Consider the following 24,327-nt stretch of genomic DNA (forward strand, 5'->3'; position numbering starts at 1 on the left):
TGCTCTATCCTCTACATGTGCACACACACATCCATGCTCATGTGCAAGCACCACACAGATTATATAATACATTTGCAACATATCATACATAAACTACATAAATAGCATACTGTATGCACACATAATATATTATACATACATGTACACTTTGTACATGCACATCACACACATAATCCATACCACACATACACCCCCACAATACACCATATACAAAGACCACATATACACACACCTTATACCATATATACCACATATACATACATCACTCACATTACCCCCCCTCAACATACACATAGACTTATAAACTACACTTAGCATAGACACACACACACTCAGTGACTGCAGTCACAGAATTCTGTTTGAAGGGGTGGCATAAACAGGGATTGCTATGATGAACAGTCCTCATACTCCACTGCAGTTCTGGAAGTGAAAACATTGTAGAGCTTGCTGGATCACCATGAAGGCAGTAAGCTGTGAGTTGTTCCCTGCCCAAAGACCATTGTTATCATGTAAACGTATCTGCACACTAAGCAAGAAAGCTTGAACAAAGCTTCCTTGAAAAAGCCCTTCTGGTGCTAGATTAAGGTGAAAGACGGAGAAGGCTGCAGGTGGGTATTTTCTCTGCTCATTGTCACAGAGCTTACATGTAATGAAAGGTATAAACCCATTGCTATGCTAACTCTTGAAAGATCCCCACAGTGTGAGCTGACCCTAAGTGCAATTTCAGGTGAAGGGAGAAGAGCCCCCTCCACAGTTTCACATTGTAATGTCTGAAGATGTTGGAACAGAGCCTGGAGTCATCAGCGAGGCTTTTCTCTGTGGCAACCCAGAAAAGTGAGGTCTCTTCATGGTCTCCTTTTCATAGCTTCAGCTCCTCTTCCTCCTGGAGTCACTACTAGGAACAGCTGGAAAAACAAGGTTCTGTGAAGTGGCAGCTGAGGCTGCAGGTGTGGCTGGTATGACAGGTGTGGTTGGTGAGAGGTGGCCCTTGCAGAAAAGGACAGTGAGCCTCCTTCATGGACTACAGGCTGAGTTGTCCTTCCTCACACTTCTGTTTTCCATCTTTCCGGAAGGTTATAAAAGGAATCCTGTATTCTCTGCACTGAGAGGGACAAGCAAGTACCCCATCTTACTGCTAGAAAAGGTCAAATTAAGAAATGTAGATGGGGGTGATGCTGGGGCTATCAATGGCATCCTAAAAAGATGGAGAAGGTGAATGGAGGAGTCACAGGTAAAAGAAGCTGGCTGAGAATGGAGATGGGAGGTAGGAAGAGAGCTGCATCTGGGGAAGAAATGGAAGATGCTTTCACTGATGGTGGTAGAAAGAGGCTTCACAGTGTCGTGGCTTCCTTTTCATTTGCTATGATAAAGTACACAAAGCAATTTATGGGAGAAAGAATTTAGTTCATAACTGGAGGTTATGATCTATTCCATCATCATCAACAACAACAATAACAATAATGATCATAATTGATTTTTCAAAAAGAATTTATCACAGAAAATATAAGCAGAAAAAGTAGAATTTTGGAGAGGGAAGATGAAGAAAATGAGTTATGTTAGAATGCAAAATATCTACAATATGGGAATTGCAGAAAGGAGATTGCTCCCTAAGCTGAAGGTTAAAGCAAGTGAGAACACCCTCTCAATGCATTGCCTTGTGGATGCTGATCCTGATGCTCCTGGGAGGGTGTTAACACAGGAATACAATGTATCTGCCTTCCAGAACAACCCAAAAGCCAGGAATAAGAGATCATCACCTTCAACATTCTAAAGAAAATGATTTTCAGCCAGAACTCCTTTGAATCTGGTCTTGCTGTTCTTAGTCCTACTTTCTGGTCCTTGTGCTCCAGCCTGTGGTCTCTGTCTCAACAGGGACTTTACATTCTGGTTGCTGAGCTACCTTGGCCCTACTGTAAATGAGGCTGCATGTATTCTGTCATTAACAGATGTGCTAAGATTTATATTTCATGTGCTTCATTTCTTGTTTTCAAACGAGAATGGATAACCATTCTCTCCAAATCTATCTTGCTTTTAACAATACTCTCTGGAGCTCATTTCCCTTTTTGCCACTGTAATAATTTAAACAGGTATACACTTCCTTAAAGCCATCATCTGCCTACACTACTACCTAAGGTTCTCAGGCAATTAATTTTTTGGTTTGTTGGATCTGCTGGTAGGTTACTTTTCTGTCTGTTTTATCTTTATGGGCTGTGAACACATTATCAATATTGTTCTATCTGTGTGAATCTTTTATGCCTGGGAGGGATTTTTTTTTTTTTTTTTTTTTTTTTTTTTTTTTTTTTTGTGAGATCCACAGCTGGGCTGCCAAACTGATTGGTTTTATGCTCTTTTCAGGGTTCTGTGGGTTCTGTGCCACAGAGGTAGAAGGATTCTAAATGGCAAGAGCCAAGAACACAGAGACTTGGCATGGTGCATCTCAAGGGTATTTGGATTTCTCCACAGCACAGGCAGGGATACATGTTTAGGTCATCCCCCTTTGCTGGTGGGTGGGATATTTTCCTCCAGGAGTAGCCCTTCAGTACTACAATAACAACTGTATTACATGGGCCTTGCTTTCCTCTGCTGTCTGAATGATTCCACTTGCATCCCTTCTTACTGAGTGTAGCATGGTCCTCATTTCAGTTGAGGGCAGCTGGTATCAGTCACAATCAGCTTCATTCCTTTACTTCCCACCCTGGAGTTTTGTCCCCTTTCCTCCTTGTCTGCTAATAGTCACTTGTAAGGATTCTGGTGTCATCAATTGTCCAGCAGTGTGGCAAGGGAATGTGACTGCCAAAAATGAACATTTCTGCAGTGTCTCACCAAATCACCAACAAGGGGTGGGTCTAATAACCGTGACCTAGTCATAATGATGCCTTAACAGTGAATTTGGATTCCAGTGACATAACCATAATAGCCCTGTGGGTGTGAGTGGGGCTGTTGTGTAAGAGGTAGATCTGCATCCTGTACAGCTAGGAATTCAGTCTTTAGCAGAAAAAGTGAAGGGTAGAGAGAACATGAAATTGGTAAGCACTGGAAACCAGGCCTCAGATGGACCCTGGCTGGGGTTGTGATAGGGGGGTGGGGGATGGGACAGAGAAGCTGTTAAAGTTTATTTCCTCCATATGAACCTTTCAGTTTTCACACTGTATCATTTTTACCGTGTTAATTTTAAAAAGACAACATGGAAAAAATTGCCTCAACTTGTGTACAGGCAGGAGGGTCTCTGTGGGGTACAGCACAGAAACGGGGACAAGAGAGTCTGACAACAGTAGGGGGCCTTTTTCAGAATCACAGAAACTGACTAGTGCTTTCACTTTTATGGTAGTGGCCTGGAGTTTTAGGATGGGCTTCTGTAACACCGTGTCTTCAATTCCCCGGGTGCCAGTGAGTAGACCGGTGTTCTGGTAGCTTTCTGAGGCAGAGAAGGAAGATACACAGAAGTGAGACAAACGAACTTGGTGAGCATGCAAAGTTGCCCCAACTTAGCACTTAACAATTGGCTTTCTCACTACTTCACACCTGACTTCTTTCCATTCAACCAGTCCTCAGAAGGACCAGTAGCTTCCCAGAGATGGGGAGGTGGTGTTCTGAGATCATCCCTGCCCATTGCTTTGGGCCCCAGTGAGAACATTCCATGTTTCCTGTGTTTCCTTGTCTGAGTAACTGGGCAGAGCTACTCTGAGGAGCTTGTTTCTCCTGCTTGGCTCCCTCCACCCAATCTCCCATTTAGCCTCTAGAGGATGTAGAGGCCTCTGACCCTGGGTGGATCCCACCTTGATCTTGCTCCTAGGCCTTAGCTGCTTCATGTGTGGGCGAATGTGCTGGTCTGGAAGGTGACTGAGGTCTGCTTTCAGTAACTGCCTGTGGCTGGCCTGGTGGATGTTGCCCAACCTAGAAAGGCAAACAAATTTGTCTCCTTTCATGCACCTCTATCACCAGGATGCCTCTGGAGTCAGGAGAGCACAGAGCAGAGCAGCTGGCCAGGCCTGACCCTATTGTTCTGACCAAGCTCACTTGGTCACGATTGATGCTGAACACTGAGGAAGAGGAGATGTAGACCATGACAGAATGTCTCAGTTTGTTTTCTATTGTTGTGGTGACCAATATCAACTTAAGGAGAAAGGTTTTTTTTTTTTTTTTTTTTTTTTTTTGGCTTGCAGGTTACTGTCATCATCTCAAGAAGCCAAGGCAAAACTCAATAGAATTTTTCTCTTTTTAGATAACCCTCACTTGTATCAAATTGACAAAAACTAACCAGCACAAGGGATGGGGGGAGCTGGCAGAGTCCTAGTCCCTCATCTCCCCAACTATGCTTCTGACCCATTTTGAGTTGAGCAAGCATTGTGGACACTACTTAACATTCAGGGGAGCCCAGAGGGTCTGGCTGTAACACTCTTCTTAGAATGCAGGCAGTACCAGTTCCTACATAGGGCTGGGCCTCATTCAGGAGGTAAGGGTTAGAGCAGAGGCTGTGCCTTCCTAGGCTGCCAAGAATATTTTCCTTCATTTCTCAAAGCCAGCTGCAGCTTGTTGGGACCTGCTACCGGAAATCATCACCAGCCAATCTTCACTGGGTGGGGGCCTTGTGTTCTGGGTGTATCCATCTCATTGTCCTTGAAGTAGACTGTCCTTTGTCTTGGAGACTGGGGAGACCTGCAACCTCTTACCATTCAAGGAAAACTAGCAGGGAGAATAGGATGACAGCCAGGGTGAACAGCTTCTCAGAGGATGTACACATTCTGTTCTCAAAGAATATGGAGAGTCCAGCATTCTCTGAAGCACTTGTATGCTCTGATCCTGGCCTGAACAGATATAGACTCCCTGGCTTTTGCTTCTTCCAGGTCTTTAATGCAGACCTATAGCCAAAGAACTTGGTAATGGAGGGACTGAGTCTGAATGTGGGGCTGTGGGGGAATTATGCCATATGTTCAGGGTCCTACATCATTGTCAGTTGTGAAGTTAAAACTATCCCACTGCATCCCCTAGCCCTGCCTGGACTTTTCTATCTGATAATGGCACTAAGCCCCCAGCTCCTGGATAGAAAACCTGGGTCTTGCTCAACCCCCAACTCCTTCTATAACATGGCTTCCCTCTCTGTTTTTCTTACTACCTCTGAGTCTACTTCTACTAAAGAACATCTCCTGGGACATCATAAAACTTTAGTGTTCTCTATATAACTCTTGTTGGATGTCTTAATACATCTGTGAACAGGTGCCTATGTCCTGTGGTGGGACCATAACTAGGCATCACTTGGTTGAGAAAGCTGTATAGCAGGTTTAGCCAAGGAAATTGCAGGATGACCCTACCTGATTACTAGCCAGTGTAACCAGTCAGCTACTTGCAAAGTACCAGACTGGATAGCTCCTACAAGAATGCACAGAATTCTCTAAAAGGATGTTCTACCTCTACCACACCCCTTCCAGAAACATAAGGCCATAATATACTATATATAGTATAATATATACATATATATAATATGATATGATTGATATGATATGATATAGTGAAAACCCTGGATTTGTCCTATTTCTATCTTATCTCTGATAACTTCAAGAACTAACTGGCCAGGCATGATGGTGCACTGCTTTGATCACAACACTCAGGAGGAAGAAGCCAGGCAGATCACCATGAGTTTAATTCTAACCTGGTCTACATAGCAAGTTCCAGGCTAACCAGGGCTACCTAGTGAAACCCATCAAAACAACATCAACAACACACAAAGAAACAAAAACAATTCCCCTCCCAAACAGTAACTGCTGCAGGAGAATGAGGGGAAATTGTGGCGTTAGAGAGATGAATTAGCATCTCCCACTCGGGGTGAGACCAGGGCTACAATAGAGGCAGGTTGTATTTTGACTATGGATGAGCCAAGGTTTTGTTTAAATATAATATATAATATATAATATAATACAAGACGACCAGTTACCTGTGAATTCCAGAATTGAATCCATTTTTAGTGCATGTCCTAAATACTGAATGAATTATCTGTTATATAACTTGAATTTTAGTATATTTTTTGAGATAGAATCGGGATTTACTATGTACCCTAGGCTGCCCTCAAACTGGTAACCAATCCACAAGCCTATACCTGCCTCATGTTAAGCCACCACGACATGCCTATATATTATTACTTGTTTATTTATTCATCTTTGAGGCAGGATGTTATGTAGTCCTAGCTAGCTGGAACTCACTATGTAGATCGGACTGGCCTCCAACTCAGAGATCCTCATGTTTCTGTCTACTGGATTATAGCTATGAACCAAACCATAACTGGCTTGCATTTATAATTTTTTAGTATGAATATCTTCTAACTATTGCATCCTGAAATTCCAGATATTATGAGAGGTTTTTTTTATGCATTTTTATGCATTGGTTGATGAATACCTTGTAAGCTTTTATAATTATGCTTATACCTTATTATTTATGAACAGTGATACTGAGAATTACTTGGTTTTTGTCTTGTTTTGTTTTGACAAGGTCTCATTTAGCCCAGGCTGAAGAATGATCTTTTGACCCTACCTCTTAAGTTAGGGGTTTCAGGCATGCATCCCAATGTCTAACTAAGTAAGAATAGCCTCTTTTTCTTTGTCTTCTGACTTTCTTGTATCTTTTATGTTCAAGAACATGATTTTAAAATGTTCCTGAATTAGGAGTTCTCCCTAAATAAGCTTATCTCTGGGTTTATGCTCATGGATGCTGTAACTGTTATTGGGGAGGGCCTTAGCTGCCTTTCAGAGGCAGCTCTGCCACTGGTAAAGCTAAGTCCACTGGGAACAGGAGGGGTTTCTCACAAAATGGCAAATTGTGGGAACTGCTTGAAATTACCATAGCAACCACTGGCAGAAACAGCTGGGAGATGCTGTGTGGTGACCATCCCTAGCTTGAAGAGACTTATAGTTCTTCACTGAGCCCTAAAACAGGAGGCTAAGATCATGAAGTGGCCTGTGCTAGGCAAAACCCAGAGTCCAGAGTAGACATCCAGCATATGCAGCCCCACACGGCTCAGCTAAATGCAATGTGGCTCCCACAGGCTTGGTGTCTGGCTAGTGCTGACCACAGAGGGTGTGGCAGGATCAGGTGAGGTTGGGGTGGCTGATGTGAAGACAAACATCTGGCACATGGGCTGCTCTCTGGTTAGCCACTGGTTCAGGGTGTGTCTCCTAGCCTGAGGGATCACCAGCCTCCTCCTATTAATCTGGATTAACTGGTGAGGTTGGTGTCAGCTTTTGGTAAGGACTGGGATTTTCCTCTGAGGCAGAGGGAGCTTGGGCTGAGAGATGTGGAAAGGAAACTGCTCCTTTCTCTGGGTCCCAAATAGTTTGTAGACGACCAGTGGTGGAGCAACAATGAAGAGGTCTGAGGGCTGAGCAGCCCCAAAGAGAGCAGAGTATCTTAGTTCTGGGAAGCAGAGGGTTACCCAGTCCTCCGGCTCTGCAAGCCCTGCCACCCTCAAGGTTAAGCAAAGCCGGATGTAGGCATGTCATTCCCCAGCCCCAGGACAAAGTTGAATTAAAGATCCTCAGAGCTGGAAGGCACTGAGGAGACTTGGCTTCCTGCCCCAGTCCCCAGACTTGAATTCCCTTCTTGTGTAACCCAGTGCAAATGGCTCTGATGGACTTTGGGTCCTAATTTAAATTTACCCTGTTAGATAAAGTGTGTTTGTGTGTGTGGGGAGGGGGATCTTGTCCAATTTTCTTTTACATTTAATTATTTTGTGTGTGACATAAAAATAATAAGTAAATAATGTAACTTAAAAAGAAAGAAAGAAAGCCTGTAACTGACTGTTGTTCTTGGAGACTCCTTCACGAGGCTAAAATGTAGATCAGAGTTTACTTATACTGTTGATCTCAGGAGCCTCAGAGGCCCCAAATCAAGCAGCAGAATGGAGAGGACTCTGTCCTTTGACACCTATAGTGAGGCTCTGACTTTTCCCCTCCCTCTGTCATTAATCTGAGTGGTGATAAGGCAGCTGTTCTTCCTCACACCTCTCATCTCCCCACATCTAACCAAGCCACTGGTTCTATCTTGATCTTTCTGAATCCAGCACCAGACCCTACTCCTCTCATCTTGGGGAGTGCTCTAGGAGGCTGCAGTCTCTGGCCTCCTGTATTCAGCCTTCCTCAGCCTTTCTCTCTACAGTAAACATGGTCTATAAGTGGTCCTCAAGCTTTCAGGTTCTAAGCTCTGTAGGCAGTCAGGGCCTCATCCAGGGGTCTGACTATCTGGGACCCACCCCCAACCCTGTCTATCCTTCTATTTCTGTGTTCCACTCACTCCTTACCTCCTCTACTGCCTCTGCCCCCAGGCCACTATCACCTTATCCAATGCCTGGAAAAACATGGCCAAAGTTTCTTGTCTCTGCACAAAGGGCCTAACCCATGAGGTATCTCCCCAATAGGCAAAGAAAGTCTCATCATGGTTGGTACCTCTCACTGGGGAAGACTCTTGTTTCTCTCTGCAATTTCCCAGGTATATCTACATACAATGGGCTAGAGAATTGGGGGTGTTGGGGGAAAGGAGAAAGAGGAAAGAAGTGTGAGGCTGAGCAAAGAACGTGGATGGACAGTAAGGACAGAGTCAGGTATAGGCATTCAGTCCACATGAGCTGGTCTTACTCATTGGGAATGAGAAGGTGTGTGGGGAGTATTGTGAACCCATTCTCCCAAAGCCAAAAGTGAACTGGACCTATCTGGAGTCTAAGTTTCACCGTGGTCTTTCTGCACTGGGACTGGAAATTGGGCAAGGCACAGTGGCTGCTGCCTCTCTTCTCTCTGTATCCAGTCTGGGAGCCAAGCTTGGCATTTGGTATATACGATGAGAATCCATGAAACAAGGCCCAATGAAGGTGCAGCCACAGATCTCTGAGATTCCCTTGAAATCTCTGTCCCTGTAGCTCAAAGAGCCGCTCCATAGGCTGTACCTGTTAGGCGTTAGGAAAGGAAAGGAGCAGGTGGTTACAGAAAGAAGCCGAAGAAAGCCCTTCAGGCAAGAGCCATACTAATGCCACCAGCTGGCTAATAAGAGCCTGTCAAGTATTTCAGCTCCTCATGACATAAAAGTGTCTTTTAAAGATTTCTGAGGTAAAAGGAGGATTTGCTTCCAGAAGAAGCATATTGAGCTAATAGGTGACCTGTGCTACATAGTAAGGCAGGGGAGGAGGGCCACAGGTAACCAGAGTCAGACTTTCTCTGGGTTAGAGAGCAGAGCTCAGTAAATATGTGGGTTATTCAGTGTGACAGAACTCAAGATGCCAGGGCTGGAGAGATGGCTCAGTGGTTAAGAGCACTGACTGCTCTTCCAGAGGTCCTGAGTTCAAATCCCAGCAACCACATGGTGACTCACAACCATCTGTAATGAGACCTGATGCCCACTTCTAGTGTGTCTGAAGACAGCTATAGTGTATTTATATATAACAAATAAATCTTAAAAAAATAAATCTATGGGGAAAAAAAGAAGTCAAGCTGCCTCTTTTCCCCAGAGATAAGGGTCCTTGTTACCTACCTGGAAAGCCTAGGTTTACCCACAGCACTGAAAGGCTCTAAATCTCAGACTGTGAAAAGAAGCAGATGTGGTTGTAGCAGGGCCCTGAATCTAACTCAGGGCAGGACCTCTTTCCACTCAGAAGGAAGAAGTCAGACCTTCAGCATGAGGATTCAGTCTGCATGACAACCAGAGTCATAAGGGAGCCACAGTGGTTGGGGGAGGAGGCTGATTGCTTGCTATTCAGATGTAAGTATCTGAACAAGAATACACCAGAACTTGTGAGAAGACAGGCCTGGGAAAGCATCTGTAATCCTAGTTTTTCTGTGGTGAGATGGGACATGGAGACAGGAGAATCCCTTGAAACTCATTAAGCCAGCTAGTTAGGATTTAGCAGCAGAAGTATGTTGGTGGATTGGGGCCAAGGAGTGCCACACAGAAAACACACCATGTAATAGATCTAATGCAAGAAGGTTACTGGCATGGTGAGATGTGAGATGAGGATGTGGGGAGAGAAGAGAAAGGACGCCTCAGAGTAGGGACACGAGAGAGCTAGAGACAAAGAGACAGGCAGACAGACAGAGAGACTGAAAGACATAGAAAGAGAACAAGGCAGGAGAGAGCCATATGTTAGGAGGAAACTTTTCAAGAGTACATGTTCTGCATAGAAAATTATGTAGCTAGGGGTGGCAGCAGCAGGCGATAACTGGTCTAGTGTCTGCTGGTGCTAAGTTGTTGAGGGCAGGCTGAAGGAGCATCTGAGTTCTAACACAGCTAGCCTGGGGTGTATGTAACAACAGGAGGGGACCTTGTCTCAAACAAGGCAGAAAGTGAGGACCAACACCCAAGGTTGACCTCTGACCTCCACACATGTGTCATGGCACACATAGGCCTATACTCACATTCAGGAATGGTTTTACATATTTCTCACAAACACAAAAAAAGAGGGGTTATTTTGTTTGTTTGTTTTGTAAGAAAATAGTCATAGTGACAGACCATCAAGCCACAACCAAACAAGCCAAGGGGAGGGCTGTATTGTCTCCTGGCAACCCAGTTAGTTGAGAACAACCTTTCCTCTTCAATTTCAGCTGAACCATGCTAGTAGTCTATGTTGGTGTGGAAGTGGCTTGTCTAGGCTTCTAAGGAAGGCACCTCTACCACCTTTCCTGTAAAGTTAGTTGAGCCTACTTTTGGACTCTGTTCTCAGGCAGGGTTTGCTATGGTGGACAGAATAATGGCTCTTCCAAAGATGTCAGCATCTTTTCCATTTTCAGAGAGGCTAATAGGGGCTGAAGCAAGAATGGTCACTGTATGCAATAGGTGCTTCACAAGTGCTTCTGCCTATCTGCTTGGTGTGTTAACTGGAACTTACCTGGCCCACCTAGAACTTCTCTCAGGTCTGATGTGCTCAGAGGGTGAGACTTCCTGCCGTTTCCCTGTGGGTTCTACCTTGCCAGTCTAAAGGCTGCTGAGTAAAGGCCCTGCCTCTGCCCTGGGGACAGCTTGGCAGTGTCCTGAAGGTTCCTAGGAGTTGAGACATACAGGGTTGGGAGAGGTAGGCCTTGTTAAGACAAAGAAGGTGATCTGGGGTAGGTCTGTCTCTTGTCCTTTGGAAAAAATTAGTAAGCACACCACTGTGAGAGAATGATAACAATTAGGCCATTAGGAAGGGCCCAATCTGCCCTTTCTGCCCTCTGCTCCAGGGCTGAGCCCTAGACCCATCTAGCAATTTACCTCTACTATAGGTGTCTAGTCTCCATGGAAACTGGGAGTGATTTCACAAACAGAAGATTAGGCTTCCTGGGAATGAGGAGGAAGAAATCTCAAGAGGCAGAGTTTTCATTGACAATGCTATAGAGTGAAGGTGTTATGCCAAGGCCTCTGAGCCAAACTCTGACTTAAGTACAGAGTACAGAGTACAAGGCTTGTTTCCTGGCTCTCTGCCTGTGAGCAGGATTGCCCTGTTTGCAGAGAGCAATGTTACTTGGGGGAAAGGATTATGAAATTTCTTAAAGTGATGTTTCACAAAGTCTAGAGACAGTCACTGAGTGAATAGGATTTTTTTAGATTTCCTCATAGTAGCAAAGATGGCTGCAAGATCTCCAGGCTTCACATCCTCTAAAGACAATAGCCAATACAGAAAGGAGAAATATCTTTATTTCTCATTACTTTTTCACCTTTTCATCCTGCCTTGACCCGAGTATGTAGTAACTTCTTATTTTTCACTGGCCAGATGGAGCTCATGTCTACTCCTGAACCAAGAGACTAAGATCACAACATGATCCAATTCCTGAAAAGAAAATGAAATTAGCACCAGTAAAGAAAGGGATGTGACTAATTCATTCTGGTTTCTGCAGTGTGTCCTGCCAGCCTTGGATTTATTTCTTCTAGAAATAGCATCTCTCTGTATTCTTCTCGCCTGAATGAATGAATGATTAAATGAATGAACAAAAAAAATAAGAAGAAAGGACACAGCCAGATGAATAAGAAAAGAAAGAAAAAAGGAAAGAATATGACTGATCCTAGGTATGGTGGAGGAGAAAGTTTATTATAGGTATGGTATATGAGAGAGCACAGCCAGAGGCAGGGACATCTAGAAGAGTCCAGAGTGGCCATGACCAGACTGAGCTGTGTCATGTGGAGAGAAAAGAACCAGGTGCAGCAGACAAGAGCTACAAAGGTACAAAGAGAAGTGTTAACCAAAATGAGAGTTTAAAGTAGTAGTTTGAAACCTATCACCTCTCTTCCCTGCTTGCTTTCCTCCCTCCCTATTTCTTTGTCTTTCTGTTAGTGGTCTCACATATCTCAGGTTTTCCTTGAACTTTCTAGGTAGCTGAGTACAACCTTGAACTCCTGATCATCCTGCCTCCACTTAAGTACTAATATTACAGGTAAGACAAACTCCACTAGTTGAGTAAGTACGGAGAACACCACAGAGCACAGCACTGGTTTCTCAGTCCTTTGCCCATGAGCAGAATGGAACCATACTTGGTTTATGGAGGACAGTGATCAGACCCAGGGCCTCTAGCAAGTTGGGTGAGCATGATACCCTCTGAGTCATTCTAACCTCAGCACTTCACTTCCTGTAACAGGGAGGATATGTGACAGAGATGTTGGGCTCCTCCTGTAACCTGTGACTTTTTGAGTTCTCTTGGGGGTGGGGGGAGGGTGACATTTCCTCTTCCTAAAAATACAAATTATTAGCTCTTCCAGGAAGGCTGTGATGTGGCTCAGGTGGTGTGGTGTTTGTCTAATATGCACTAAGCCCTGCACTGCATAAGCTGGTTGTGACAGAGCAGGCCTATAATCCTGACACCTAAAGTAGGAAGATTAGCTGTTCAAGATCATCCTTGGCTACACAGTGAATTTAAGGCTAGCCTGGGCTACCTGAGACTCTGTCTCAAAAACAATCAAACAATCCCAACTTTCTAGGAGAATATCTAGCAAATAGCCTGTAAGTCTTTTGCTCTGATGGTAAAGCATTCCCGGGTAAATGATAGGCTCCAGGTGGGCCAACTCTGAGCTTAGTGGAATTGCTCTCCCTGGCCCAGCCTGGCACAAATTCCAAATTGGTGTGTAAGAAAAAGCACTGAACTGTCCCAGTGGGTGGAAGTTTCCTGCCAGCAGGACTATGGAAGATGCATCCCACAGCCCAGTACAGAGAGGAGCAGGCAATGACCCCGTGAAGAGAAAAGATGCCTTCATCTAGGTGCTCAGGGTCTCAAAATCACACATACTGTATTGAGTGGTGACCATTTCTACTTAGGTAAAGGCAAGGAACGTCCCTTCAAGTATGTGCATCAAACCCACAAACCAGCAGTTTAGGTAAGCTGTCATCTAGAGGTCAATAGGTAGGTATGTGGTTTGAGTTAGTGGCCAGCTGGATGACTGGAGCCTTGATTGCCTGAAAGTTATTAAAGGCAGAGCAAGCAGAAGGTTTGCTGGAGACTTTAAGCTCTCATAGGAGCATACCTCATGGGTCCTTTGGGGGTCAGAAGCAAACCTTAAAAACTCTATGGGAGTGGAGCAGAAACCACAGTCCATTCAAAGGTTCCTGATGGTTTAGGACCAGCTTTCTAGATGCTGGTGAGGCAAGTTCAATATCTCCTGACAAGAGGCACATCTCTGTTGTGCCTTCAATGGCTTCGATATTGCTACACTGGGACTAAGGACCTCCTTCTGAATTAGAACTTTGCCAAGTTAGAGACAGCTGGACTGAGGTTAGAAGGAAGAGCCATTCAGAGATTCATAGGAAGATGACATTTCTATCTTGTAGTGTCCTTTATACTTTGAAGAATTCTTGGCCTGAGCTTGCTATCCAGTGTTCTGTTGTCTGGTAGGTTTCCTTCAAATCCAATACAGATATTCAGAAGCAATTCCCCTCTTCCTCCTCTCTTTCCTTTACTCTCCCTCTATTGTCTCTACCCTTGCCACCCTTCAGGAGTTACCTTGATTATAGAAGTCCAATTTCTGGGACTATGACAGGCCCACTCTGTTCTCTGGGAGATCCAGTTTATAACTGTTTGTCAACACTGCCCTAATAGACTGAAACAAGGAGTCAAGTTGCCAAGCATGGTGGGGGGCACAATTCTTTCAAGTCTTGTCTAGGGCAAGGGGCCATATTGTACCACCTACATGTTCCCCTATGGGAAGTACCTGGACAGTGGTAGAAACTTACACAATGTTTCTAGGATGCGTGATGTGAGATTGCTTGTAATTTCTTTTGCAAAATAAAGAATATGTAGTGGAGCCAGGCTTGGTGGTACATACCTTTAATCCCATCACTCAGGAGGCAGAGGCAGGTTGATCTCTGTGAGTCCCGGGCCAGCCTAGTCTACAAAGTGAGAAGCTATGGTGAGTAGCAAGGACTATGTAAAAAGACCCTGTCTCAAAAAACCCAAAGCAACAAGAACATGTGGTAGGCCATATTTATAGATTTTTTTTTAAATTAAGGTCTCATATAGCCCAGGCTAGCCATGAACTTACAATGTAGCAGTGGATGACCTTGAATTCCTGATCCTCCTGCCTCCACATATTATTGCTAGATTTAAAGACATGTGCCACTAATACATCTGGTTTATGTGGTGTTAGGGACTGACCTCAGGATATCATGGGTGCTAAACAAGCACTCTACCAATTGACCTACATCTCAACCCATATTTATGGATTATTTTTGTCTACACTGATATTTCTCAATTGCTTTGCTGTAGGAGCCATGGATCTCACTGTTTCTGGATCTGAAAGTCCTTATTAGGCCAGCTCCTCTCCAGAGTGTGCTACCATGGTCCTACTATACCTGTCCTCAGAAGATGTGTGGGGTCCAGAGAGTGCCCAGTGTCTACCACTCAAATTGCAGATTTCCCAGGACCCATGATTGAGTTTACAACACTTGTCTGGCTACTGCTGCTACCTGCCTTCAGGAGGCAGTGGAAGCCATAATAGACTCAGTTGTCACTGGGTTGGTGCCTGGAAAGAATGTCATCTGACTCTGGCTGCAAGTTAGTACTATTTTTAGAAGTTGATTAGCTGGCAGGAGGCTGGCAGCCTAGGTATAAGGTGAGGCAGAGGCATGGCCCTGAGATTCCAGTCTGGTAGAGCGAGACAGGCCAGCCCTGTACAATGGCCTCTTTTTTCTGGTTTGGGTTCCATGTATGGCTCCCTTGGGGGCTATCATTCATGGAGATGGGCTTGGTAGCATCTGAGTGTACTGATATAAATACCCTACCTTGCTCTGATTTCAAGGGCAAACCCTGGCAACGATGGTTCTGTACTACCTGATATAGTCCCCTGTCCCATGCCATGTGAAAGTAACTTCAGAGTGACTTAGAGGGGTCTTGTGCAAGTTCAAGGGGAAGTGGACACCATTCTCAATCCACTATGGTATGTTGCCCTGCATCAGTCTCTGTGAAGGAGGATGAGACTATCAGGACTTTAACCTTCTAGCCCAGTGTCCCTGGGCTTTAGTCTGGCTCCTTGTGGAAGTTAACCTTTCTTGCTGATTTCTGGGGTCACAAAGTACTGTAGTCAATGTGTGCAAAGGGAGAAGCCACTCCCTCCTCAGAGAAGCCCCATACAGAATCAAACAAGCTACTCCAGGGCCCTCAGAGAGTCCATTGGTCAAATCTGACTAGCCTCAAGATCAGATGGTACAGAGAAATTCAAGATGGCCCCTCTGGATATCTGTTAAAGTCTGTCTCTTGGAAAACTTTAGAGAAAGAGTTATATTGGATACATAAATTGTAGGGCTTTTCAGTTTTGATTAAGGGTCCTGATTAAGCTTAACCCTCAGGAACTCTGTGAGCAGGGCTTGTTGCTCCAAAACCTATATTTTAAAAGTCAGACTCCTTGGACTGGGATTTAACTCAGTGGTAGAGTGTTTGCCTAGCATGTATACATATTATATATATATATATAATATATATATATAATAGGTATATATTATATATATTATATATATATAATATATATATATAATATATATAATATATATATATATATATATATATATAATAGGTTTAAAAGATGAAATTTTCTGAGATAAAATGGTGCACTGTGAACACTCCACACACTTGGAAAGCCACCACCATAATGCACACACAAAGGAAATCCCAAACTGCCCTCACTTTCCTTGGCTGACTACATTCTCATTCCCAAAGCTTCTTTCCATCTCTGCAACTTTCCTTTTCTAGTATTTTGTTCCCTGGAAGTCACCCCCATCTCCCCAGGAATTCTTGTCTTGACTTTCCTTAATGAGGGACTGTACTCTGTAAGCCTGATAAGCCCTATCTTCCCTCAAGATGGCTTTTGTTAGAATATTTTGAAAGCAAACTAAAACTAGAAGTTTTATAGAGTTTTAATTACTGTGTAACAATTAGTGGAAAGTACTTTTTAATTTGAATAACAATTGAAGGGCCTCTGACCAGCTTGGCCATGGCGCACATGGATCTGTCAGGCCTTACCCTTCTCCACAATTCCCTCTGCCTTGCTATAAACTGTTAGATTACATTCCTAAAGCTAGACCCCAAGGACTATTCCCTTATTTGGCCAATTCCTCCTCCTGAGGCTAACTACCAATGTCTAGCTATCAAAGTATTAATGTCTAGCAATCAAAAGCCCCTTTGGCTCACCTAATTAACATGCCCAATTAAAATTAAACAACTCATTATAACACAGCATTTCCCCCGTGAACCTTTATACACTACCATTTTCTTCTTTCCTTCCTTCCTTTCTTTCTTTCTTTCTTTCTTTCTTTCTTTCTTTCTTTCTTTCTTTTTTTCTTCCTTCATTCCTTCCTTTCTTTCACTCAAATTGTTTTATTTCTATCTTTAATACTAGTCTAAAACAGACTGATACCATGAGCATCGTTTAAATATAACAAAGAAAAGAGTCAAACTATATACATTAAGGGAAAAGGAAAGAAAATTTTTTTCTATGCCAACCTTTTCCTATTAATGCAGTTTCTGACTAGAAGAACTAAACACATTTTTCTCAATTTAATTTAGGATGAAGTAATAGAACTTTTATGACCAACCTCATAAACTGTCTTAAGGAGAAAACTAATTTTTAAGTGGGTGTCACCATATTTACCAGTGAACTGGCTGCATGGTGACCTTGTCTCCTTGAAGTCTGGCTATCATTAGAACTAACAAGACCAAGTCCATGAGACCCACAGGGAACTCAATGGCTGTGACATCCAAGGGAAGGGCACATACCACACATCACAATGATGAGTTAATGCTCTTACCCTCTGAGTCCATGTTAAAAAAAAACAAAAACTTATTACTCTCATCCAGAATAACTGAAGTCAAACAGATAAAAAGTTAGAATGAAGAATAAAACTATTTTCTTTTCACATAGAGGAGGGACACTCCTTCAGAGCCATTCAAAGTGAGTTCTGTACTGAGTCCCTGCTCCTTCAGAGCAGTAAACTGAAAGTCAGGTATTGTTAGAAAAGCTCCAGTGGTCCCTTTCCCACTTCAAAGATGTTTCACACAAAAAAGCTATTGGTTTGGCTTGAAGCCCTCTGAGAAAGTGGTGTGAATGTGGAGGCAGGCTGGCATTCAAGGCCTATTCTCTACAAGCCATCCTGTGCCTGGTGTCCCCAGGGGCAATTTACCATCTTTGCTGTCTCTGAGAGCACCAGAGGCTCCCATACATATAGGGTGGAGCAGAGATTGTTATGTTGTCCCACTGAGAGGAAGAGGCACCACACTTTGCTGACTGAAACATACTGAGCAGTCAAAAGTTCAAAGAATCAAAGCTCAACTGGCCAGAAGAGCAGCTTTGGAAATATCTAGCTATTCAAGGGGTGTGGGAAAGCCAGGACAGTGGTAGGTTGAGTAGGGCAACACCTCTGACACATGGGCAACAGTAACTTGGGCAAAAGCATGTAAGTGAACAGCTGATAAGATCATTGTTACTGCTACCACCTCCTGGTATCTATGCTTGGGCAGACGTTAGGCAGTGGGACCTGAAAAACTGAGGGATGGAGGGCACTGTAGACAACACAGGACACATCTTAGCAGAAAAGAGGACACTCAAACACTAGCTTGTCCTATTAGCCTTGAATGCTCTGTGCCAGGCAAAGAACTTTGGAGCATGAGTAGGTTCCTGAGAACAGTTGGAGAATAGAGATGGGGTGGGGTGGGCACTGCTCCCATAGGCAACACTGGACTGAGGATACTAGCAGTGCTTCATCTTCCAGATAACTGGAGAACAGGTGAAGAATGGGTTTTATTGCACTTTTTCGTTCTTAGGAAACAGTTGCCCTGCAGAGTCTCTTGATTTGCAGAATCACAGGGCACCTCTGTTCTCATGGGAAAGAAAATTTAGTCCACCAGCTAGGCTTTTTCATGGGCAGTTTATGTACTGGTATCCTAGGGCTAGGTGGACTGTCTGGCCAGGTCACTGTTTGGTAGTCAGAATAGCTAACTGGCAGGTTCCTTGGGAAGGTTCTGCACCCACAAGAGCTGGGGCACACTTTCCCAATAGGGAAATGTCTTGGCCAACACGTAAGCTCCATAAAGAGGCTGGAACCAGAATGCTCAACTCCAATATGCCTGACTCCTTTTTTCTACTCTGGGCTCAGACCACCCAGAGGGGCAGAGATGCTGATCTGATCTGGGAGCATCCCTGGATCATGCTCCATAGCATCAAACTGGAGACAACAGAAGGATGTAAGGGGTTGGAAAACAAAAGACCAGTTTACATCAGACATTGATTTTTGAATATCTGTTTGAGCTCAGGAAATTGGAGGCAGATACCATGCAGAAAAGCTAGCCTGGTTGTTTTCCATTGGTCTATCTTGATCAGCTGTGAACATTTCATATATAAATGGGGTGGTACCATTAATGGTTGATCTTTTCCCTACAAGTTGGGTAAGTGTTAGCATTTTTAAAGGAATCACGAAGGCACTGCCTACAGAAGACATGGCCACATTCTGTAGAAACAATGAGACCCCTTTTCTGCACAATCTCCGAGTATCCATCCATGCAGATTGGCTAACTGATGGTACCTGAGGGCCTAGGTCCAGTAGCTCCTTCATCCTTGGTGCTTTAAAGAGTATGGGTAGTCACGTACACATCTTTGTCTCTAGACAGCTCCTCATCATCACTGATCATCATACAGCTTTCAGCATAGTCTTGGCACAACCTCCTCCATTTCTCCTTGGCCTTCTTTTTTCTTCAACAATCACAACAGGGTCATTGTGAGTCAAGTCCACAACCACAGGCTCTAAAGATTCACAGGTGAGGTCCATGATGATATCTCTAACAGTTTTCACAAGTTCTATGAGTTCTGCTTCCAAGGATATTTCAGGATTAAAGTTGTTTCCCGTGTTCACTTCTGGGTTTGTCTAGAATTTACAGTTCCACCATGCAGTTTTCTTTGAGGATTTCTTGTACTAATGGTGCTTTTCTGGTTTTAATCCACAGAAGCTTTTTGGCTTTAATCCTACACCAAGGTTTATGGTGTGCTAAAACGTTCTCAATCTCTCATGCCCACTGAATACTCATCCTGTGGTTTACAATTTGGAGCCAACTAGATGTTCATTATTTCTAAATTCTACTCCAGCAACCGCTGAGGAGACCAGCTCAAGCAAGACTCCACCACCTCACGAAGACCCACTTTGGCTTGTCCAGCACCGGCCCACCCTTCAACCACTACCATTTTCTTATGTACCACATCTGTCTCCTCTATGCATAGGCAGTCTTTTATTGACCCCTTTCAAGGAAATACCCCTCTTCCCATCCCATTCCCCTTTCCTCCCCTCTCCCTTGTTCCCTTCTCCTCTCCCTTGTCCCCTATCTCCTGTCTTTGTCCCTATCCTCTGTCCCTCTAGGGCAAATAAATCTCCTTTATGCTGAGAACTTGATCTTAAGGGTCCTGAGCCAATACTTTTTCTTTTATATGGTCTTGTAACTTGGATTTGGACTATTGAACCCTTTAATCCCATAACCCAGTTCTCAAACATTCAAACCTTCTGATGTCCAATCTCTTCATCCAACAGCAGCTGATTGGTAAGTCCCCAAACCTTGCTGCCCTAAACAGTTCCCAGGTTAGCAGATGACAAACATTGACTATCAAGTGTCCCTGTTCCATCCTATGGGACTGAAGAGACTGCACCCCACCACAATCTTCATTGATTACAATGGCCTCCCTTGGATGGTAGCAAGGCCCAGTTTGTTCAGTTTGGTTTGATTGGAAGTTTTCCTTTCACTTTTGGTGACTACACTACAGGAATACAGTGTCTGTTGTGAACCCTCTGAAAATCCTGACAAGTTCTGCATTTCTCCTCTCTTGGATTGTCCCCATCTTGGTGGTCCTGACACAACACTTTTCCTTTCAACAACAATCCAATAGTTAATTCCAGGAAAAACAAAATATTGTACAAACAAAGAAAAAGTAACTATAGCATCCTAAGTGTCTTAGTTGGGACATTTATGGACCATAATGACACTAGAAGTAAAATATATATGTATAGTGCATAAGGTATTATGCAGTGAGGGTGTATGGAGATTTGTGGTATGCATGAGGGGAGAAATAATACAATTACTATTAGTAAGCAATGTGGAGGCAAAACCAAAAAGCAGCTGGGAGGGTCAATAGCAGTTGACTCCAGGAAAGGGAGTCAGAGATGGGGAGAGGAGTGCCTGTGTATATTGTCATAGCCTTGTATCTGTATTAGATTTTCTTCTTTTTTTTTTTTTTTAAATGGATATGTTTTTATTTACATTTAAAATGTAATCCCCTTTCCTGGTTTCCCCTCCAGAAACCCCCTATCCCCTCCCCCTGCTTTTATGAGGGTGCTCCTCCATCCACCTACCCACCCCACCCCACCTTCCCGCCCTGACATACACTAGGGCATCTAGCCTTGGCAGAACCAAGGGCTTCTATTCCTACTGATGCCCAGAAAGGCCATTTTCTGCTACATATGCAGCTGGAGCCATAGATCCATCCATGTGCACTCTTTGGATAGTGGTTTGGTCCCTGGGCACTCTGGTTGTTTGGTATTATTGTTCTTATGGGGTTGCAAACCCTTTCAGTTCCTTCAATCCTTTCTCTAACTCCTCTTTTGGGGACCTCATTCTCAGTTCAATGGTTGGCTTGTGAGCATCCGTCTTTGTATTTGTCAGGATCTAGTAGAGCCTCTCAGGAGACAGCTATATCAGGTTCCTGTCAGCATGTACTTCTTGGAATCAGTAATATTGTCTGAGTTTGGTCGCTGTATATGGACTGGATCTCCAGGTGGGGCAGTCTCTGGATGGCCTTTGCTTCAGTCTCTGCTTCAAACTTTGTCTCCATATTTCCTCCTGTAAATATTTTTGTTCCTACTTCTAAGAAGGACTGAAGCATCTGTACTTTGGTTTTTCTTCTTGAGCTTCATGTGATCTGTGAATTGTATTGTGGGCTTTTGGGCTAATATCTACTTATTAGTGAGTGCATACCATGTGTGTCCATTTGCCTAAGAATTTCATGAAGCCATTGTTTTCAATAGCTGAGTAGTACTCCACTGTGTATATGTACCACATTTTCTGTATTCATTCCTCTGCTGAAGGACATCTGGGTTCTTTTTAGCTTCTGGATATTATAAATAAGGCTGCTATGAACATAGTGGAGCATATGTCCTTGTTATATATTAGAGAATCTTTTGGGTATATGCCCAGGAATGGTATAGCTGGGTCTTCAGGTAGTACTATGTCCAGTTTTTTGAGGAACCTCTAGACTGATTTTCAGAGTGGTTGTACCAGCTTGCAATTCCACCAACAATGGAGAAATGTTCCTCTTACTCCACATCCTCACCAGCATCTGTTATCACCTGAGTTTTTTATCTTAGCCATTCTGACTGGTGTGAGGTGGAATCTCAGGGTTGACTAAGGAGGTTGAACATTTCTTTAGATGCTTCTCAGCCATTTGATATTCCTCAGTTGAGAATTCTTTGTTTTGTTCTGCCCCCTCCCCCATTTAAAATAGAACTATTTGATTCTCTGGAGTCTAACTTCTTGAATTCTTTGTATATATTGGATATTAGCCCTCTATTGGATATAGGATTGGTAAAAATCTTTTCCCAATCTGTTGGTTGTTTTTTTGTCCTGATGCCTTACAGAAAGAAGCTTTGCAATTTTCTGAGGTCCTATTTGTCTTCTTGATCTTATAGCATAAGCTATTGGTGTTCTGTTCAGGAAAAATTTCCTAGTGCCCATATGTTCAAGGCTCATCCCCACGTTCTCTTCTATTAGTTTCAATGTATTTGGTCTTATAGAGAGGTCCTTGATCCACTTGGACTTGAGCTTTGTACAGGGCAATAAGAACAGATTGATTTGCAGTCTTTTACATACTGACTGCTAGTTGAACCAGCACCATTTGTTGAAAATGCTCTTTTTTTCTCTCCCACTGATGGTTTTAGCTCCTTTGTCAAAGACCATAGGTGTGTGGGTTCATTTCTTGGTCTTCAATTCTATTCCATTGATCTACCTTCCTGTCTCTGTACTAGTACCATACAGTTTTTATAACTATTGTTCTGTAATACAGGTTGAAGTTGGGGATCCTGATTCCCTCAGAAGTTTTCTTTATTGTTGAGAGTAGTTTTCACTATCCTGGGTTTTTTGTTATCCCAAATAAAATTGCAAATTGTTCTTTCTAATTCTATGAAGAATTGAGTTGGAACTTTGATGGGGATTGCATTGAATCTATAGACTGCTTTCGGCAATATGGTCATTTTTACTATATTAATCCTGCCAATCCATGAACATGGGAGATCTTTCTATCTTCTGAGATTTTTTTCAACTTCTTCCTTCAGAGACTTGAAGTTCTTGTAATACAGATTTTCACTTGATTGGTTAGAGTCACATAAAGGTATTTTATATTATTTGTGAGTATTGGATTTTTTTAAACAATGTCATAAAACAAATCAGACCCTAGGGCTGGAGAGAAGGCTCAGTAGTTAAGAGCACTGACTACTCTTCCAAAGGTCCTTAGTTCAATTCCCCAGCAACCACATGGTGGCTCACAACCATCTGTAATGTGATTCAATGACCTCTTCTGGTGTGTCTGAAGACAGTGACAGGGTATTCATATACTTAAAAAAAATCTTAAAAAAAAAAAATCACACCCCAAAGGGAGAAACAATCTGGTCAAAGACTTGGCTCCAAATACCATTCCAGTCTCACCAGTTGACATGCTTGTTGGTAAGTCTGACAACCTATGTTCAATCCTTGGGACCCACATCATTGACAGAGAACTGACTCCTGCGAATTACTCTGTGACCTCCACATATGTGCCATGGTATATATGGTCCTACACATGTACAAATATACAAAAAATCAAAACCAAATATAACAAAGCTTCTAAAGAACGACAAAACCACCACATTAGTGACTGACCTTCTCACCCTCATATAGCTGCTCAGAACTCCCTGACCTGAACAATCTCTCTCTTCAGATGAGATGGGATGTTCAGGTGGTATGTTGGCAGGTGGACCCTCACTCTTGAGTGGAGAGTAAGGCCCCAACTGATCTATTTTCTTCCCTTGGCAGCAGCAAACTTCTGGAAAAGTTCTTTATACTTCATCTTTCTCTATCACTGCCATTCTACGTACATCTTCTGGAAGTTCTCTAGTAAAACTTTCTCTTATGCCTGTGCCTTTTCACAAAAGGCAGTTTCTGAGAATCCCCTTTGCTCCAGCTTTGTTGACATCTCACACCCTTCCAACAGTTGGGAGATGCTGAACCGCAGCTTCTATAGAGGAATCTGCTGCTTCTATACTTTCTCAGGCAGTCATATCCAGTGCTTGGGAAGAAGAGAACTCACCTGGTCTTCAACAAAACTTTTTACCCTGTATTGTTCTGTGGCTCCACACTTGCCTGAGTCTTTGGAGGAAGACAGAACATCAATCACAGTTTTATATGTAGTCCAGCCATTGATGCAAGTTTGAACCTCAGACTTCTTGGCTTTGCTGCGGTTACAGCACATCTACTCTGCTTCCTTAAGCCTCCATCTCCACTATCAATTTGTGAGGCCCCTTATCTCTTACCTGCAGCAAGAGCCTGGCTACCTGCCCTGATTTCTTTCCCTGATGTAGGCAGATGAATGCTATTGATCTTCCCTCACCTGCACCCACTGTGCCTTGGGAGCCACTTTCAAAATGATTTTCCCAGGCTCAGCCCTTTCTTGAAGCTGTGGCTTAGTCCTTGGAAGGCCATGGATGAAAGACTGTCCCCAAGACCCAGTGCAGTAAACAGTGATAACCCACATTGTCCTTCAAGGCCCATGTGGCTCCTTGAGATGGTACTTATACCAGTTCCATTTTGATGATGAGGGGATTCCCTGGCAGAGGCTGTGGATGTA

At 43.5% G+C, this 24,327-nt stretch overlaps 1 pseudogene across 1 annotated transcript; it reads right to left on the reverse strand.

The window, feature by feature from the left end:
* Window positions 1-18,806: 18,806 nt before the first annotated feature.
* Window positions 18,807-23,952, reverse strand: LOC308422576 (E3 ubiquitin-protein ligase RNF4-like; annotated as a pseudogene). The gene is made up of 2 exons: window positions 23,791-23,952; window positions 18,807-19,398 (listed from the first exon to the last, which is right to left on the reverse strand). The product of its transcript is annotated as an E3 ubiquitin-protein ligase RNF4-like (transcript).
* Between the last annotated feature and the right edge of the window lie 375 nt (window positions 23,953-24,327).

Source organism: Micromys minutus, assembly GCF_963924665.1.
Source record: "Micromys minutus genome assembly, chromosome: 7".
Taxonomy (NCBI): domain Eukaryota; kingdom Metazoa; phylum Chordata; class Mammalia; order Rodentia; family Muridae; genus Micromys; species Micromys minutus.